The following is a 21,195-nucleotide window of genomic DNA, read 5'->3' on the forward strand; positions in this document are numbered from 1 at the left end:
GAACAGGGAGGAACGCTGGTTTGAGCGCGGAGTCAAGGAGTCCATTTACGTGAAAAGGGAATGACCATCTCTGAATCGAGGAGGGGGCCTAAGGGTCCATCTGTCACCAGCTTACAATGCTGTGAATGTAGCCATTCCCCAACTCTCTGTGAATGGTACTCATGGCCACTGATTTAGTTGTCAAGACAATTTGCATATTATTGATCCTGAAACTCATCTCACGGGTCATTGTTAGTCAGTTGTGCTAATGTCAGTCAAGTTTCTGTAGAAGCAGCTGAAAAAATAGATGGCTTTACTCTGACTGCATTTAAATATTTTACAAAGCTGATCCTGAGCCACAAAAGACATTTTACAACAGTTTTAACAGACACTGTATGACTGCCTAGGACCTGCACATGTTCACATCTAAAATCAGGGAAATGTCCTTTTATAGACAAATGAAGAAACAAAAAATACTGATTTAGATTTTATTGTGTTGTTAGTAACTTTTACAGCACAGTGTAACTGGGGGTCATTTATATTATTAATAATTTGATTTGTTCTAAATTCCATCACTCATCCAGCTCGAAAGATTTTTAATAAATTTCAGACACTTCTGTTTGTGGGTCAGAATATTAGGAAGAGCAGTTATTATAATTCAGTGCTGTATGACACATCAGCATTTACTGATTTCAAACAGGTTTAGATTATCCTGCAAAATCCAAGTGTCCAAAAAAAAGCTGAACACAACAAATTTAATCAAATTAAAATTAATAAAAGATCAAACTTTATGGTGCTGCAGTACCAGTGTCCTGCAAACACGTACATTGTTATATAACAGGGCTGCAAAAATAATCAAATTGTAATTTCAGTTTAAAATTTATTTATTTGATGCAATGAACCTGTGAGGTCTCTGGAAGCAGTGCTTAACTCTGTTCTGAATAAAAACTATAAAGCTTTTTTTTTTTTTATTTCAGTTGCAATGTTTATTTAACCTTCCTTAATTTCAAAGACTTGAGGCGGTCAAACACTGTGATGGCATAGTGTGTTACTGATGCAGTTATAGGAGGAGGGTGGAGGCAGCGTGCAGGGACATTAAACCTGAAAGTGAAAAAATAACTATTGAGCCAAATGTACCAAAATCTCACTGAAGGCTTTAGCTGTAAAACAGCTGATGAGAAAAAATAAAAACTTAAAATGTACATAAGAGCAGTGGTAAAGTTACACACTCTAAGATGAGGGAGATACTACTTTGTTTTCAGAATCAGAATACTTTAATAATTTACAAGGAAATTATGTAATTTTATTACATTATTGTATTTTGCACAACTCTGTTGCTTGTGAAGCTCGCACACAAGAATTTCACTCACATGTGCTGTACCAATGTACCTGCACATGTGATGTGACAATAAAAGTGATTTGATTTGATTTGATTTGGGTTTTTTTTTTTACTTCTTAACCTGTTATTTCATGATCACTTATTACTTAATAGGTCACAGATTGTGCTAGAGTGTATTAATTTCTTTTCCTGAACACACTCTGAAGGTTTTTAATTGCATGACAATAGAAACCTGTAATTATTTCCTCTGTGCGTTTCAGTGAGATTACAGACATATTTGTGCAGATGAAGTTTCCACACAAACTTCATCTGCACCACTGATAAAGTCAGAGGTTTAAGGTTTTAAAGAGAAAAGGGATATGAAAGCGTCAAAGAAACTGTCCAAGTTCAGATTTCTAATTTAGGAAATAAATCATCTTCATCTGAAACCAGAACACAGAAAAAAAACTCCTTAAATTGTCCTTTAGTTTTGTTAACCTGCTGATGAAGATGATCACAGCTGTGTCTTTGTTAAAGAATAACTCTCAGCTTTTGGTAAATATGTCAAACTTCTTTTCATGAAGGGTCGCTTCACTGCACTCTCATATAGTTTAGTTTGAGAGTTAGTGTTCAGTGCCAGTGTGTTCATCAGAAGAGCCAACAGTTTTTCAAAATTGATCGCAAAAGAATTGACATTTGTTTTCCTGGAGGTAGAAACTGGTGTAACAGCAGTGAAAAGTAAATGACTCACAGGGACAGTGAAGTATTAGTGTCTGAAAACAGGTTTCCTCCTAACAGCTCAAACTAAATCTTAAATCAGTGGTTCATTTTACACACAGCGTGTTTTCAGCCTTTATTTATTCTGGATTTTTCTACAGGGTGATAAAAAGAGATCATATTGAAGTCGGTCTATAAAAATGTGTTTTTAGAAGTAATGCTAAGGAAAGGAGGCTCAGCAGGAGGAAAGCAGGAGTCTCTGAGCAGCAACCCAGAGATTCAAACATCCTTAATAGAGGAGCTCCAACATCATCATCCTCACAGCTCAGAGCAGAACCAGCCTGTTAGCTGTGGAGACGAGCAGGAGGAAACAGGAAGTTAGATCGATGCTGACATAACTGAGCTCGCTGTTTAAACCTGCTGTCTGTTCCTGACATACAGTCAAATTCATAGGCTGCATCCTCCTGAGGTTGTATTTGTAGGCCGATTACATCACAGCGATGCGACAAAGGCTGTCCAAATTCGTAGACTCCTCCGAATCCGGCCGACAAATGTGTCCTCCTTTTCCCCGAATTTGAAGGATGGGTTGGGTGTATCCTTTGTGGCCCACCATATCCCAGAATTCATAGCGCGGCCCAACCAATTCAAGTTTCCAACAATGGTGGTAGCTACTAAGTTTTAATATTACTCTTATTACTCTTTCTGGGTCAGAAAATGAACTTTTAACATATTTTAAGGCGAGGATGTAGCTGTGTAAACTTCAAATATCTGCTTGGTTTATCAAGACATCACATATTTCCAAAAGTGCTCAGACGTTTTCGGAGACGTCTGTTATCCACTAGCTTGATAGCTAACCAGGGCAAGAACCCCCCGCACGGTCTTTATCTACTCAGGTTGAACATGATATATAAGTCACTTACATAACTTAAAATATTATCGTTTGGCTTTTTTCAGTGTTTTATTTGTTCCTGAATAAATCAGTTTGTGTGAGATTACAGCTGAATAAATGTCAAATGGAAAACTGATTAAACATAAGTGTGAGATGATTAAGAATTTAGTGTCCTGTTATATTTTAAATAGAAAGGAGCAGACGGCTGAGTTTATTAAACTCCACCAAGACAGCTGGTGACGCAAAACTGAAGGCTAGACCGTGCAATTTCACAGCCGCTCAATTCATGAAGACCGTGAAGGCCGGGTCCTCAGGAGGATGCAGCCTATGAATTTGGAAACCCCTGCAGTCTGGGTAACACCAATGTTTTCTCTTCTGTTTCAGTGCTCCCTGAATGGGCTGCCGCACTCATCGGTGCTTTTATTGTTGTTGTTATTGTTGTTGCTGTTGGTGTTGTGCTTAAGGTTAAAGGATACAGTTTGAAGAAAGGTAACTAATGTACACACACACACACACATAGCCGTCTGGTCAAGGGCGTAGATTTGGTTTAGGTGTTGGTGGGGACGGATGATTCAACCACCGAACCCTGCCCCGTTTCTTTTTTTTTTTCCTTTTTGTCTTTGCTTCTTGATAAAAAAAAAAAAAGGAGAAATATACTTGCCTACATATGCTATTCTAAATGCTTTTAAACCATTTAAAATTACAATTCATAGTTTTATATGTGAATTATATAATGTTAAATTACTATTAAACAAATGACTGACTGAGTATTTTAGGCTTTAGTTTATTTCAGCCATAATCCATATAAATCAGGTATCATACAAACATAAAAATAGCTTCAAATACAGTCATGACAATAAAAGAATATGACTTTAAGGACCTAACAACATTACTTCAGTTATAGTACACCAACATCTCTGACACATTAGCACTAAGGGAACACTGAATGACCTGCTGGTTTTTGTCCATAAAACTACTCATCTAAGATTACCACAAAGTAAAAGATCTCTCAGCAAAATCATGCAACATTTTAGGCACTATACAAACATTACTGATGAGTCACTCAGTAATGTCTGTAGGCTGAGTGCATTTTTCAAACAATTTGTGCAAACTGCACTCCAAGGTGGAATATTTGCAAAATCATGATGATATTTTGTCTCAAAAATTAACCCTATGAATATGTCAGTATCATTAGGATGAAATTATTGTGTCACCAACATTTTAACGTTAGACATATAATTCTAACAGCCTCTGTAAACTAATATCCGGGCTTGCTCGAGGCTGCCGTTTTCTCTGACAGTTTCAATCAAAATTAGAAATGCTGCTCTGAGACTGAGAGAACTAATAGTGCTGCCTGTTGTGCAGTTAGTTTCCAAAAAACGTTATTCATGGTTACATGCAATTTTAGACTGATGTGGGCCAAAGCCTAGCATAGCCTGTAACGTTATTATGACGGACACATTTTATGAGTGAACTTGACTTTAAGTGACTCACAGGTTTCTTTGAAAAACACTTTCTTATATCCAGGTTCTTCCTCTTTGCTGCCGTCCTCCTCTCCTCCTCGCAGCGCAGGTTTGCCGCTGCTAAAACTAAACAGAGCTCCCTGAAAGGCTCAGCCAATCACATTGGCCATATTTGTCACATGAGGTAGGACTCCAGTAGAGAACGTAATTTAACTCTTTCTGCACCGCTGTGGGAATGAGACGTTGACAGATCAACAATTCAATAATTGCTGGATATTGGTGGGGACATGTCCCTGCCGTCCATGCCAAATCTATGCCCATGCATCTGGTATTGTCACTGATTTCTATAATCGATTCAATTCTGATTCACAAAGTCTTGATTCAGTTCGATTTGAATTGAGGAAATTTTACCTCAGGCAGTAAGAAATATTATAATTCTGATCATTTATCAATACTGATACTTGTGAGACTTCATCAGAGGTGTGAGCATCACAGCAGATGCCTTTTAGTCAAAGTAACTGAGGATAAAACGCAGAAAAACATGAGGGAGATTTTCTTGGCCTGGCTTTTTTGAGCAGATAAGGCTCCTTAAAAATATTCTGCAGTAGAACAAAAATGAAAGAAAACCATGACTCAACACATGAACATTACCTGATGCTGCTAAAGTGAAGGAGAGCAAAGTTACAGAGGTTTTATGAGAGACACAGCCAAGCGTTTTGCAATTTGGTATAATTTTAAAAAGTTTCTTCTTCATTTTTTCAGTATTGAACAGCAGAAATTAGGCTTTCTTGTCCCAGCTAATTTTTGAAAAAAACAAACAAAAACAAAACAGCAGCAGACAGCACTGTACACAACGGTAGACTATTTCATAATAAGCAAGCAAATAATGTGGAAAACTGAAATTTGAGATGGGAAACTGTTCTTGTTGTACATTGAGAGAGAGAGAGAGCTGCGCAGGAAGTGTGATTTTATAGTGGTGGAAGCAAAACAGCAAAGGTATAAGGGAGTTCATGATGATATTTATTAAATGCAAAGCTTAGTTTTGATCTTCTTTTTCTCCTGCTTCAATAAATTTTGGTTGGAGAGTGACAAAACCTGCAGCATCAAAATCTGTGAGCTTTCAGCCCCAGCAGCACATACACAGACAAGCCTTCGGGGCTGAAAGTCAACAGCTCACAGGTTCTGATGCGTTGGGTCCATGCTTTGCATTTACATCTTTGTGTGGAATCCGTTTACCTGCTCTCATTTGTTATTTTAGCTCTTTGGTGATTTTTAAAATGAAAGCTTTAACCTGAGATTCTGGTGTTTCTGGCTAAATACAATTATATTTATTAATATTTAAAAAGTCGATTCAGGATTTAATGAATCAATGTCGTGTTATTCAAGCTAAAATCAATTTTAATTTGGAAAATCCTAATATCAACATTCATCAATTGTTGGCAGGAATATCACAAATTCTTTATCACCTTGATTTATGTCAAAGATGATAAAAACTTTGTTTATATTCACTCAGTGTGTGACCAGTCTAGTTGTGTCTTTCTTAAATACACGTATTTTAACTTCCTTCCTGCAGGATCACAAAGAAAAGGAAATGGCTGCTCCCCAGAGCAGCAGCAGGTTCTCAACTCTGAACGATCTTAAAAAGTGTGAGATGATCATATTTGAACCATGTTTCTGTTTTGTTTTTTGTTTTTTTTGTCTTTGATTCAGCTGAGAGTGTAATTACAACAGCTAGGACGTGTTGGCTCTTTTTTGTTGTGCAATACTGGCTTCTAATGTAAAAACATTTTGAGTTAACTGTGTTCATCTTGGCTCAGGACGCTCCCTCAGAGAGAGGGCGTGTCAAGAGTTTTGAATAAAAGGTTAACATTTTTACTCTCCAACATCACAGAGTACTTCAGAGTGAGAAGTTGGATTTTTGAAAACCTGAAGATCACCCAAACTGTCACAGTCTGTCACAGCCTTCACACTGTTCTGTGTTTATATTTCATTATTATTATTATTCTTTTATTATTATTATTAATAATTATTATTATTATAATAGTCATCATTCAGAGAAGTCGGAGTGTTGTCATCAAAATCACTGTGGAGTGATGAGGACACTGTGATCATCCTCATGTTAATATTTACAATACACAGTCACGTTTCCATCACTTAAACCTTAATTTGATCATTTACTTAGTGGTGTGTGGATCGGTACTGAAATATCGATTCTTCCTATGCCAGTAATTTATGTTCTAGAATCGATTGTCATATTAAATTATCGATATTTTAGTACGTTGGGGTAAATTTGTAGTTTTTCATTAACAGAAACGCAGTGGAAAGAAACTATATCATTCGGATCGTCTAAATTGGAAGGAACTATTTCCTCTTACGCCTGTCATAGTCATATGCGAAATACAGCTGTTTAAATGTGTCGCAGCCCCTGGCGTGCGCACTCACAACAATGGCTGAGCGTAAACGGAGTCACATGTGGGTGTATTTTACCTCCACAAACAGCCAAGACACAGTTTGTGATACACGTGGCAAGACAGTGAGGTGTTGTGGCAACACCAATAACCTCGTCAAATACCTCAGAGTAAATCATATCACAGAATATGATGAGCTTATGCTGAGGCGAACTGAAGAGGAGGACAGGGACAGGTGCTGCTAGGGGGAGAGAGATGTCTCTCACGAAGTCCTTTAGTGCTGCAGGCAACGTGTTCAAATAGCGCAGAACTTCAGGTTTTTTATTTCTATATGATAATTTTGTATTATTAAGCAATAAGAACAAATAGTCTGATGTCCTGTAATCATTATGAAGCTCTAATATTATATAATTATTACAATTACATAATGCAATTATATATTGTATTATGAAATATGATGAAACATTGAGTTTACCACCCTGAATTTTACTTGGTATCGGATCAGAAAGGAAATCAGTGGTATCGCACATCGCTACAGTTACTGGTCCTCTCAGTGTTTCCTCTCCTGCTCTTTAATGGCTCTTCCTCCTGACTGCCTTCACCATTTTAAGTACAAATCTGAGCTGCATTTGAAAGATTTACTAATGACATGAAGATGTTTCAAGAAATCCTCTTATGCACCAAATGTACCAAACACAGTAAAATGTTTCATTTTAGTTGCCTAACTTTAAGCTTATAGTAATAAAACTTATACTGTCCTGCTGAGATATTGTTAAAATAATAATTTGAATTCTTTGTGTCATCACGATATCTGTTCATCCACAAAATTGTGCAGCTTTATAAATAATTTACTAAACAAAGTTTCTCTGAGGTTCTTGTTTTTCATGGGGACAGTGATGGTTTGTTTTTATCATAACAGATTAAAATAATTGTAACTCTAAAAAACTGTCCCATCTGAAGACGTTATAGTTTATTATCTGGATCAGTAAAAACAACAATGTGATGAGTGATGAGACAAGCAAATTTAAAATGGCCCCAAGTGATGCAAATGATGAAGAAACTTCTCAGATTATATTTGACCCAGTTTAGTTAAACATGTTCACTCATTATGTTTTACTGTAAATGAATGTGAAATTTTTGTAGATAGAAAAATGATCATGTTACTTTTTCGAAGATTTGCCAAGAAGGGTTCTCATGTACACTTACACTCTAATGTATTATGTTGTTATTGGCTCAGTTGATTTTTTTTTTCTGTTAACCGTTGAAATACTTTTTAATATTCATGCCATTTGACAGGAAGCCTAAGAGTGCACAAGTCTGAATAAAAAACTTTTGCGACTGTGTGTGTGTGTTTCTCTAAATGTTAATAAAATGAGAAGATGTTTTACTGCCCTAGTCAATTTCCAGAATGATTCTTATTTTGCAGCAGCTGTGCTTAGACACTTAGCTACAGATTGAATGTCAGTGCAAAGCTAAAGTGTTGCTCAGTATTAGCAGAAAGCTGTTGCACTCCAGTGTTTTTTTTCCTGAATTGGCGAGGAAATCGATGGGTGTTAGTCTCTAATGTGTCAAACTAATATCAAACATAAACAAAAAGTTCAAACATGACTTTTTGTTTGATCTCAGTCACTTTTGACACTTTTTGCATTTTGGCTTTTACTAGTTTAACATCAGTATAAATGTGAGGTTGAAGGAGCCGTCAGTCAGAAGAAACATGCATGAAACCTTTTTTGAAATACTTTTTTCACTATGTGCATTTGCATGTTCAAGAAAAAAAATTATGTGATGGTTGGATTACAGCAGGAGAGGACAATAAATTTTCCCATGGGGTGACGAGAAACTGACTGTTCAGTATCTGAAGGTGATCATCACTGAGAGAGGATCACTATGTGGATCATGATCGATAAAAAAAGGGAAAAACAATTTTTAAAATAAATTTTGTTTGTACAGTAGTTGTTATTGGGTTCATTTTTAGTTGCACTGCAGCATGTGACAACTAAAACATATTTTAGCTGTTACCAGGGGCTCGTGGTTGTGGTGGCAGATTTCTTTTCTGATGTATTAATCACATATTTTAATCATATCACACTAATAATAGTAAAATCCCTTTCTCACTTTAGTATAGCAAGATCCCTCCTGACACCAGTTGTATGCATGCATGTAGAATGTTATCACGATGGGCCCCAAGTTTTATTGCACCTTCACAGTGGACCCATTTGTAGACTTGAAGATCTTCAGACAGAGTGGGAGAGGGTCATGGGTGAGCTGGACTGAAGCTATAGGGACAGGTGAAGTTCTGTGGAATGTTTGAGAGTGTCTGTGTGTGTAAATAAGATGTCAGGGCAGTGGCCAAATTTCAGAGATGATCCTAGTGTTTGGCTGGGATGTTTCTCTCCACATTGCAGTGTGTTTATTAAATCCACTTTGAATCACGCTCACTGGGTGTTTTGCAGGTTACTGTTAAAATTTCCATAACAAGCCTGTTAAGTAGGATTTTGTGATCGATGGTATCAAAGGATCCAGGCAGTGCGGTGGTTAGCACTGTTGCCCCACAGCAAGAAGGTCCTGAGTTCAATTCCACCATCAGGCCTTTCTGTGTGGAGTTTGCATGTTCTCCCCATGTTTGTGTGGGTTCCCTCCAGGTACTCCGGCTTCCTCTCACCATCCAAAGACATGCAGCTTGTGGGGATAGGTTAATTGGATAATCCAAATTGCCACTATGTGTGCGCGAATGGTTGTCTGTATCTGTGTGTTGGCCCTGCGACAGACTGGCGACCTGTGATAGGCTCCAGCGCCCCCCGCGACCCTGAAAAGGATAAGTGGAAGCGAATGGATGGATGGTATCAAAGGCTGCACTAAGATCAAGCAAAATGATCACAGAACAATTCCCTGCATCAGATGCCATTAATAGATCATTATAAACTTTTAAGAGACCTGTCTCTGTAGAGTGCTGCTTTTGAAAGCCAGACTGAAAAGGGTCAAGAATGTGCAATTTACATAATAGAGACCTGAACTGATTTTCAACTATTTTTTCTAGTGATTTACTTAAAAATGGCAATTTTGAAATAGGTTGATAATTACTAGTGGAGCTAGGATCAAGATTCTGTTTTTTTTAATAGAGGACTTAAGGCACATGCTGCGGCTAACTCTTCTCCCTTCCCAGACTTTCTGCAATTTCCATTCACCATCCTTCAAATCGCTCAGCCATCACTGGATCTGTCTGTTGGAGTTCAATTTTATCCGACCTTTCCAGTGGTGTGCTCGCCTCTTCGGACATGGAGTGGGACCTCTGGGACTCGTGCTCAACACAGGCACCTAAGTAAGCTGAGACGCACCTCTGTCGGGGACGAGGTAACTTAGAGCTGGATGGCATTGTTTAACACAAGATTGCTGGTGAATAAAACCTTCATCCTAAATTATCTTTTTCTTGCCCTGCACCTGGATGTTTTGTTCCTGACTGAAACTTGGATTCACCCCGGTGAGCGGTCAGCAGTGTATCAACATATGTGGAAATGCATCAAGATCCCAGAAGCAGATCTCAGCTCCTGGGCCGGGCCTCTGGCCAGGGGCGGATCTAGAGAAAATTTTTTGGGGTGGCATGAGGGTGGCATGGAGATCAGATAGGGTGGCAAAGTCGAAGCCATTTCTTTACACATTTGCAGGTGCTACATTTTCTAATACATGCCATGTTAAAATAACATAGTCTAACATTCTTTTTGGCATTAGCCGAAATAACTAAATATTTCAGTTACATTAAAAAATATTTTGGATTTTATGTACTATATAGCCTATACAACAAATAAGCATATATCCCAATAAGTACAAAATCCAGAAACCTACACAATACAAGGTGGATTAAGTTGGACTTGTATTTTTAATTAAGTTTCACACTCTTTTTATGTTGAAAATACATTCAAAAGTGTATTACATCCTTACATTTACAGCAAAAGGTCAGAAATCTGCACTTTACAAAAAACACTGCACAAAATAATATGAAAAAAACATTTTTCACCATCAGGATTCACTAGTGAAATACTTAAAGTTTATTTTTCATTACATTAGGCCACGTTGAAGAATATTGTGTCTACAACAGCTGAATGTGGCGATTTCCATGTTGATGAGCAAACCGTCTGACAGACTCATCCAAATCCAATGCTTTTGTGCATTTGGACTCAATACTGAGTATAGACAGATTGTGATAGGTTTGTAGCTTGAACCCATCCGCTGGAACGTTGAGGACAATATAATTACACTGCAAAGCAAGACACAAGTAGGCAAAGTTCTTCATGTTTCTCGTGCACGGGAGAGACCGGACAAAGCGCCGTTCCTTCGCTTGACCCCAGTTGCTCTCGCCCGCTCTCCCGTACCACTGTTCTTTTATTGAGGTTACATGAATATGCATAGGTTCATTAACATATGACGTCTACATACACACAAAGAGTACCTTGCCTCTGTGTGTGTGTGTGTGTGTGTGTGTGTGTGTGTGTGTGTGTGTGAGGTCAAGGTGTGACCCTGTGAAGACTCCCCAAACGCTGGTGCCAGGAGTCTAGCGGTCCATCTGAACAAAAGGCTCTTATACTTGAACAGATATACGTGTGTTTGCTATGCCATATATCAACAAGAGAAGATACGACCTCTCCTAGGAGGTGTGTGATCTATGCCAGAACACTCTGTAGAGGAGTGAACCCACTCCCCTCTTCATACAGAGTTGTTACAGACCTCCTAGGATGAGACATTCTTTCAATCTACAAATGATTATACACTTCTAAGCATATGTGAGTAAATATTTCTAAGCATAAATGACAATCAACAATACAAAACCTAACAGATTGGACAGTCTTTCCTCTGTCATAGTTGATCGTAAATAGTTTTTAATTATCCTCAAAGCAGAAAAGGTCCTTTCACAAGATGCACTGCTGACAGGCAACACTACAGTTATTTTGCACAGCCAGAACAGTTCAAAAAACACATCATTATACGACTCCAAGAAACTCACAAATTGTAGGAGAGTGGTAGGAACTGTTTCATCACTCTTTGCAAGTCTTTCTAAGACTCGCCTAATCTGAGGTACTTCATGCTTCAGATCATCAGTATTGGAGTCATAAGCACGGGCAAGAAGTAGTACATCCTCCTCTCTCAAAAATGTGCCACTTGATGGATTTAATGCCTGAACACCTTTCATAATATTACAGTTCAGCCTAGAAAAGCGTCTTTCCATTTCTCCTATCATACAATCTATAACTGGATAGAATACTTGGATTCTGAACATTTGTTTGCTGTCTGGGTCTGCATGCTGTCCAAGGGTAGAAGTAACAAGAGAATCATGAAGTTTTCTTGCTTTCTGTATTGATCGTTTTGGGATGTGTTGGGTTGAAATGCCACTTTTTTCACATGTTTCTACAATATCAGTCCACAAGTCATCAAAAAAGGATTCAGTTCGGTAATAAACCATTGTCTCCTTAAGCGATTCAACTAGGTTTATAGCCTTAGACAGGTCAACAGTTTTGGACTGAAGCATTTCTGATAACATATTAGAGTCACTCAATACTTTTCTGAAGAGTGCAAGGCATCCAACAAAATTTAGATCCATTTGAACCAGAATGCCCTTTGCTTCTACAGCTGTCTGTGCATTGTTCTCTGATGAGATCTCTTCTAGTACACGCAAAATTGCAGGCAACCTGTCCATGATATTGCGACATGCTATATGTCTAGAAGACCAACGTGTATCACTAAGGCGCTGCAGTTCTCTTAGTACCCCATGAAACATTTCCTGCTGCACTGTCAGCCATTTCTGATGGACGTAAGATCCAGATATGAATGTGTATAATCGTTCTAGCAAAGAACAGAAATTTCCTGCATCAGGCACACTTTGGACTGCATCTACTATGACAAGGTTTAAGCAGTGGGCACTACAGTGAATGTAGAAAGCATACTTTGCCACCTCCTTTATCCTAGCTTGTACACCAGAATGTGACCCACTCATCACAGATGCTCCGTCATACCCTTGGCCAACAAGGTTCTGTCTGTAGTCCAGCCCATGTTTTTCTAAACAGCCAATAATCTTGCTGGTCAGCCCAGCAGCATCCAGTCTGTCTGCCTCTTGAAACCCTAAGAAACTCTCGTGTATTGCACCATTATAGTAGTACCTAACTATAAAAGAAATTTGCTCTGATTTACTGACATCTTTAGTCTCATCTACAATGACTGAAAATTGTGCACTGTCTTTAACAGTGTTGGTCAAGTTACTTGAAAAAAGTCATCAGTAACTAATTACCGATTACTTCCCCAAAAAAGTAATCCCGTTACTTTACTGATTACTTATTTTTCAAAAGTAATTAATTACTTAGTTACTTAATTACTTTTTAAAAACACGATTTACAACCTGAATAGGTGATAAAGTGATAGATCTTTCAGCCCAATTCTACTTTTTCTGCATAATCCATCATACAAAATGTAATCAAATGGAAAAGTCTCTTTTTAAAACTTGTTTTTTAACCTTTTAAGTTTATGCATCAAGCAAAAATTTAATTATATGCAACATTCTCTGACTGGAAGACATTTGTTTAACATTTAAACTTATTTTCTGCACATTCCAGCTCATAAAATATTTTTTTTTGTGTGTGTTTACACTCAGTCTTTCAAATAGATGCAAGTAAAACACAGCAGAAAATAAATAACATCAAAGACTCAGCGGTCCTGTTGCTCTATTTTCACCTGTAAAGCAGGAGTGGCGTAGGCGGAGGTTTACCCTGGTGCAGGTGTGCCGCAGCGGTCAGTGGAAGAATCCGTGAGTTTCTCTGTGAATTTCCCATTACATCATAGCACACTCGGCGCTTGCTCGGAAGTTTAGGGGTTTTTTTCGCTGTAAAAAGAAGTTTTCTTCCCGGACGCTAATGTTTTTGTCACTTTTTATGGAATCAAACTCAAAGTAAGGTCAGTGCTTCCACGCTTTAAACGCTGCACGCTCATACTCTCTCCGCACTCGATATATGATCCATTGTTGATCTGCACACAGCTGTTGTCACTAACGTCGCACTCGCTTACGTCACTGTCATGAGACATTCTCGCAAAAAAATCATGGTTTTAGTAACGCAGTAATGCAGCGTTCCTACGGGAAAGTAACGGTAATCTAATTACCGTTTTTGCAATAGTAATCCCTTACTTTACTCGTTACCTGAAAAAAGTAATCAGATTACAGTAACGCGTTGCTTGCCCATCTCTGGTCTTTAACTTCTTGCATGATCTCCTCAGCAACCATTTCAGCCAAACATGAAACAATTTCATTCTGGATGGTTTTACTGGTGTACAAAGCATTTTTAGCTTATTGTTCCAGTCTCCTTTTAACCACAGGATCATGATTGCCTACCATGTTCTAGGAAAATGCCCCTTTTATTTGACTCAGCAGACTCCCTGTGTCCACGTTGAGCTATATTTTCTGTAGCAGTCAAGATTAGAATTTTTGCTATAGTCTTAATGTAAGTCTGGTTTTCAAGCACTTGTTTCTGGCGATGGTTATCCATTGCAGTCATCAGAGTTTCATTTTTTTCACTCATTTTGTTATTCTCTGCCCAAGCAATCATTGCTGTTTGCATGACAACAGAACCCACTGTCTTTAAACATTGCTTTCTTCCAATTACGATATCCAACAACTGAAGTAAACACACTTTTGGGAGCATCAGGAAGAGAGAAATGCCGGCAAGCAAAGCAGTAACAAGAGTCTCTACTCTGGGAATATTCCAACCAAGGGTCTATTTTGTACCATTCTGGGTGAAAGCTCCTCCTGCTGCATCCTTGATATGACTTAGGAAAACTCAGATGTGGCTGTGTTGGGTTGTCACTTCTGACTTTGGATATGTCTAAAAATCACATACAAAACACAAAATATTGCATGAGCTTCAACTGTGTTTTGAAAAACCTATTTGCTCAAATAATCTTATATGCACAAATTAATTACCGTAATTGCCGGGCTATAAGCCGCTACTTTTTGCACAAGCTTTGAACCCTGCAGCTTTTAGTCAGGTGTGGCTTTTCTATGGATTCTCCATGATTTTTGTGATATCGTAAGACGATTTGTTTTGTTTGTTCCGCTGTTGTACGGCACTACGTTGCCTGGCAGAAGGATCGGGGTTCAAGAGTGGTATGTTGGTCACATGTCCGTCCGCCAGGCAACGTAGTGCCGTACGAAGTAGCGCAAAAAACAAACTTCAAAGTAGCGCTACGCGTTCAGCGGGAGGCGTGGATGATGAGCGGTGATAAACTTGCGAAAAGCAAGTTATGCTCAACTCCACCGGTGGAATCTGACAGCGTGGAAAAGTGTGAAAACATCCACGATCACCAACGGATTTCGAAGGGCTGGACTGCTGCATGATGGAGAGGAGGACACCGCTACGGCCCTTCTGAGGGTGTTCGACTCCGACACTGACAACGAGGATTTCTTTGGTTTTGAAAGTGACAACGAAGGAGAGACGCGGAGAGTGGATGACGAAGCCATCCTGAACCTGTTCGTATCCAACACTGGAGAAGAGGACTTTGGTGGTTTTAGTGCGCAGGAAGATGGTGGTGAATGACTGACTTTTCTTCTTGTTAAAGCCGTGTCGCTGCACCTGAGCCTAAAAGGTAGGCCGAATCTATTTTTCTGGTGTGCTGTAGGTTATTGTTATGTACTACATTTGTTACTGATTTATGAAGCACAGTACATGTTTCGTACTTGTAATTACCGGTACTTGTACATATACCTAAAAAGTTGTGCAAATATGTACCCATAACTTGTTTTTCAAAATATTAATAAAAGTGATGTGTCTCCAACAGAGATGGGCAGTAACGCGTAACGCGTTACTGTAATCTGATTACTTTTTTCGAGTAACGAGTAAAGTAAGGGATTACTATTGCAAAAACGGTAATTAGATTACCGTTACTTTCCCGTAGGAACGCTGCGTTACTGCGTTACTAAAACCGTGATTTTTTGCGAGAATGTCTCACGACAGTGACATAAGCGAGTGCGACGTTAGTGACAACAGCTGTGTGCAGATCAACAATGGATCACATATCGATTGTGGGAGAGAGTATGAGCGTGCAGCGTTTAAAGCGTGGAAGTACTGACCTTACTTTGAGTTTGATTCCATAAAAAGTGACAAAAACATTAGTGTCCGCTGTGCGTGGGAAGAAAACTTCTTTTTACAGCGAAAAAACCCCTAAACTTCCAACAAGCACCGAGTAGCTACGACGTAATGGGAAACTCACAGAGAAACTCGCGGATTCTTCAACTGACCGCGGCACACCTGCACCAGGGTAAACCTCCGCCTACGCCAGTCCTGCTTTACGGGTGAAAATAGAGCAACAGGACCGCTGAGTCTTTGACTTTATTTATGTTCTGTTGTGTTTTACTTGCATCTATTTGAAAGAGTGAGTGTAAACACAAAAAATATTTTATTTTATGTGCTGGAATGTGCAGAAAATAGGTTTAAATGTTAAACTAATTTATTCAACTCAGAGAATGTTGTATATAATTAAATTTTTGCTTGATGCATAAAGTTAAAAGATTAAAACTGATAAAACAAGTTAAAAAAAGAGACTTTTCCATTTGATTACATTTTGTATGATGGATTATGCAGAAAAAGTAGAATTGGGCTGAAAGATCTATCGTTTTATCACCTCTTCAGGTTGTAAATCGTGTTTTTAAAAAGTAACTAAGTAACTAAGTAATTAATTACTTTTGAAAATAAGTAATCAGTAAAGTAACGGGATTACTTTTTTGGGGAAGTAATCAGTAATTAGTTACTGATGACTTTTTTCAAGTAACTTGACCAACACTGGTCTCCAAACAGCCATCTCTTTCCTGACAATTCGCTTTGTGCATATTCTCTTACATATAATAAGTCAACATTGAAACACCTGTGGCTTTTAGTCAGGTGCGGCTAATGTATGTACAAAACAGGATTTTCCCCTGATTTTAGCTTGTGTGGCTAATATTTGGGTGCGCTTTGTAGTCCGGGAAATACGGTAATTAGATTTGTATTGCAACATAGTGCTAATGCATATTTAATATGATTAAACCACTACTGTAATTTAGTTTTACATGTTAGTGATATTTTTTTTTTCTACATTTATGCAAATTCAGATAGACATCTTACCATGGGGATCGCTTTGAATAAACACAGAGAACTCAGGCTGTCTCTCCTTCCCTCTGCTGTCTGACCCCATCACCTTCTCTGCTTTGGACCATATTTCTTCTTCCTCTGCTGCTTCTTGCCCTGGCCCAGCTTCTAGCCCTTTGTCTCCCTGATCTCTCCTCTTTGTGTGGAAGAAACTAGTGATGTCACCCTTTCTCTTCATACCTCTCAGTAGTGTCTGAAATTATGCAAATGCAGATTTAATACTAAGGCCCTTTCACAAAATCAGTGTGAATATTTAATGCATTAAAATTATTTTTCAGACTCACCTGCTAACGCAGGCGTTCCGCCCCGACCGTGTTATTTCACTGGACGAATTTGCGCATATAATTCAAACCGATTTTTCAGATGTTTCGGATCCGAATACACAAATCAGACCAATCAGATCAATGCATTTGGCAACAATGCATTAGGAAGCCGTGATACAGCTTCAACACCAGGATCAAACGATAATATTATCCCTGGTGTTGTCTTCTCTGAGAAATGGATGAACCACAATCTTTATTTCCCACTTTTCTCGTTTACGAAGATTAGCACCAGCTCGTCAAGGCTTCATATCAACTTCATTTTTCTATTTTTTTAGACAGTTTTATGAGGATAAATTATCGGCAAAAGTGCAACGCGTTTGATGTGCATATATAGGTTATACATCAACTTTTCAAGTTGATGATGATCGCACTCAGACTTACTGCCGTTTTTACGCAACGCGTTCGATGTAATGGCCTTTACCATTAATATTAAAACTAAAATGCACTTGATTACCCAAATTAAAGTTTATCTTACGATTTGCGCACTTTTTTTCATGATAACCGCAACTTTCAATAGCACAAAACAACATTAAATAATAAACATTAAGTACAGGAAAACTATAAGTGAATGTACAGAAATATAAACCTTGTTTTTCATGATTTATTGGGCTAATAACACTTACCTTTATAACATTCCCAGAGAATACAAATCAACAGTTGAAATCTGAATGCTGCGCATGGTGTTCATTCAAAATGTCCTCTTGCACAAATCAGAGCACAGCATTGGTAGCTATATTGACAACACGAGAGCTATGGGCTGAACCATTTTTTAGGAGGCAAGGGGGGATTGTGCAATCAATTCAGTTAGTTTTAAACTTCATGCTCAGTACAAATTGAAGCTAGCTTGATCGAAGCATTAATGCTATCGTATTTTAATAAACAACATTGCCATATGCAAAACTAGGGTGGCACTTGGGGTGGCAAGGGCTTATTTTAGGGTGGCACTTGCCACCCCATGCCACCCTTCTAGATCCGCCCCTGCCTCTGGCTGCCTCTGGTTATGTGGGGTTCTTGGTCTTTGGCTGTGAGGGCTCCGTCTGAAGCCTCCCTCCTTCTTCTGCTGGGGTGGGAACACACTTGTCATCGAGATGTGTGCTCACGTCTTTGGTACTCTTGGGGTGCTGCTTTTTTTTTTTTTCTTTTAATGTCTTGAGCAGTTGGTAAGTCGTAGTGTTTTACTACTTGTGCTTGTATTTTTATTTTTTTTTTCAATCTCTTGTCTCATTTCTTTTATCTCATTTCTCATTACTTTTAAAAAGCTGGCGGCGTGCACAGATGCAGCGGCTCACTGCTCTGCATATACTGTGCTTTGTTTTTTACTTTTTCTACGTGCATATGTGTGGATGTATGTGTTTTTTTATTAATATACATTGAGTAGAGTCCACTTACAGTGGTCAGAACCTTCTGAGTTTGGGATTACGCTGTGCAAGGAACTATCACCACTTTCACGGCATTCCGGAGGACACAATAAGAACTCCAAGGACTCTGTGGTTGGTTCTTTCCAGCGGCAAGCCAAAGAGGAAATGTAAACAAAGGAGGCAAAAGCGTGGCTGCAGGGTGGGCCCGTTAGCATAGCTAAAGAAACAACCACCACCTCTGAGTATATTCCTCTCCAACATCAGGTCCATAACCAATAAAGTCGATGAATTAAGATTACAGATTGCAGTCAACAAGTGTGTACCAGACAGCAGCATTGTATTACTCACTCACAGAGACTTCGCTGCAGCCATCAATTCCGGACTCGGCTATTGAGCTAGCAGGCTGCACGGTCCAACGTCATGACAGGAACGGCCACTCCGGTAAGAACAAAGGAGGGGGTTTATGCATCTACAACAATGACAGCTGGTGCAAAAACACAAAGACTGTAGACAGCCACTGTTCCCCGGATTTTGAATATTTGATTGTGAAGTGCTGACTCGTCTACATACCCGGCGAGTTTACTGTTGTCATGGCAATGGCTGTGTATGTACCACCCGATGCTAATGCTAATTTGTACATGGAGGAGCTGCACAAGAAGGTAAGCAGTCAGCAGAACTCCCATCCTCACGCAGTGCATATTATAGCTGGGGACTTCAACCATACTGACTTAAGGTCAGTATTCCCCAGATCTTAACAGCATATTGTCATGGTCCTGAGTCTGCCGACCCAGTGTTTTGTGTTTCTTTATGCTTTTGTTTATTCTGATTATGTATTTGTTACGCCGCACTTAAAAACGAAGTGTTAACTGGGGTGGGGGGTAACACAAAGCAAAAAAGAAAACATAAACTACTGGAAAACAGATGACATTAAACATGATTTATCGCAGAAAACCACTAAAGTAAAAATGAACACAGGGAAGCTCTTATCCTCAGGGTCTCCAAGGCCAAAACTACAAACAAAACACCCCCTTTAGCTAAAAATAAAACCAAGAACTCTCTAACCAGAAACAAAATACAACGGCTGAGCTCCCTATCTAGCCAAAAACAGGAAAAAACGATTGAAACAAAAATGGCAGAGAACCCCTACCTGCTTCTACTATGATGAACTAATACAATAAAAGAAAGAAAACCAAAGTTTCACACAGTTTAAGTTCTCGCACGCACGCACGCCTGCCTGCCTGCAGATCAACACAGATCAAAACAACTACCAAATTAAAAATATCATAAAATCATGAAAAAAATACAATAAAATAAGTAAGGTGTCAGTTCCCTACAGAGTTAAAAGCCAGGGAATAAAAATAGGTTTTAAATCTGGACTTAAAGACCTGCACTGAAGACGCTTGTCTAATTTGGAGGGGAAGGTTATTCCAGAGCTCCTTTTGGAAAGATATGATTTTATCCATGACAACGCCAAATCAGAAATTCCCACACAGTGGTGTAAGCGGGAGATCAGCAGGTCGTGGTCCACTGTGTCAAATGCAGCTGTCATGTCCAATAACACAAGCACAGCATATTTACCATGACCAGTAGCAACAAGAATCTCATTCATAACTTTAACAAGAGCTGTGAAAAGGCTTAAAACCAGATTGGAAGATTTCAGACAGTTGCGAGTCATTCAAATAATCCAACAGCTGGGTATGTATAATCCTCTCCAAAATCTTGCTTAAAAAGGGAAGCTTGGAGAAAGGTCTAAAATTTGACATAATAGAACTATCAAGGCCAGGTTTCTTAAGTAAGAGGTGTATGACTGCATGTTTAAACCCACTAGGAACTTGACCGGTTAACAGACTAGTATTGATAATTTTCAGGATAAAAGGTCCAATGATAGGAAATACTTTTTGGAGAAAGTGGGGAGTAACAACATCATTCAGGGAGCCACAGGGCTTAGCATGTAGCACCAACTCCTCTAACTCACGCAGAGAAATCAGTGCAAAGGCAGAGAACAGGCTTGAGCAAGGACCATGCATGGCCGGATCAACAATAGGTGGGATCAGAGGCCTCAGGCTAGCCATCTTGTCCACAAAAAAGGTAATAAACTTATTGCACATTGCCTCAGAGGACGGCAAAAGGTCGTAACCCTCCAATTTAAGTACAGAATTTATAGTATTGTATAAAACATGAGGGTTATGAGAGTTGGCTGAAATAAGTTGAGAAAAGTAGGAGTGTTTATCGGTGTAAGAGCCAAAGTCAATGTTTATGTTTTTCCTTTTTGTTTTGGTGGCACAGGTGTATAGCTTTACCTGCGTCTCAGGTGATGGTATGTGGGTGTGGTCACAGTCTATTTACCTGATGTCGGTGTTCGCAGCAGGTGTGTTGGGTGAGTGGTTTGTGGGCAAACTTTTCTGTTGACCGTCATTTTTTGGCACACCAGTTAATCCATGCGCTAGTTGTAAAGTGATTGAAAGCGCAAATGTTCGTTTTTGTTTTGTTCTTAAAATAAATGCGCAAAGTACAAGTTCGACTCATTATGGATTATTGGAGGCGCGTCACAGGGACACAACCAACTCAGCCGGCCGCGGCTTTATT

General features: G+C 38.9%; 1 long non-coding RNA gene across 1 annotated transcript; it reads left to right on the forward strand.

Annotated features, from left to right (window-relative positions):
* The first annotated feature begins 2,746 nt into the window (after positions 1–2,746).
* Positions 2,747–6,233, forward strand: LOC120715412. Its single transcript, XR_005691626.1, has 2 exons — positions 2,747–3,392; positions 5,940–6,233. It is a non-coding gene; the product is annotated as an uncharacterized LOC120715412 (long non-coding RNA).
* The last annotated feature ends 14,962 nt before the right edge of the window (positions 6,234–21,195 follow it).

The sequence above is a fragment of the Simochromis diagramma genome, unplaced genomic scaffold, assembly GCF_900408965.1.
Source record: "Simochromis diagramma unplaced genomic scaffold, fSimDia1.1 OVJJ01000438.1, whole genome shotgun sequence".
Taxonomy (NCBI): domain Eukaryota; kingdom Metazoa; phylum Chordata; class Actinopteri; order Cichliformes; family Cichlidae; genus Simochromis; species Simochromis diagramma.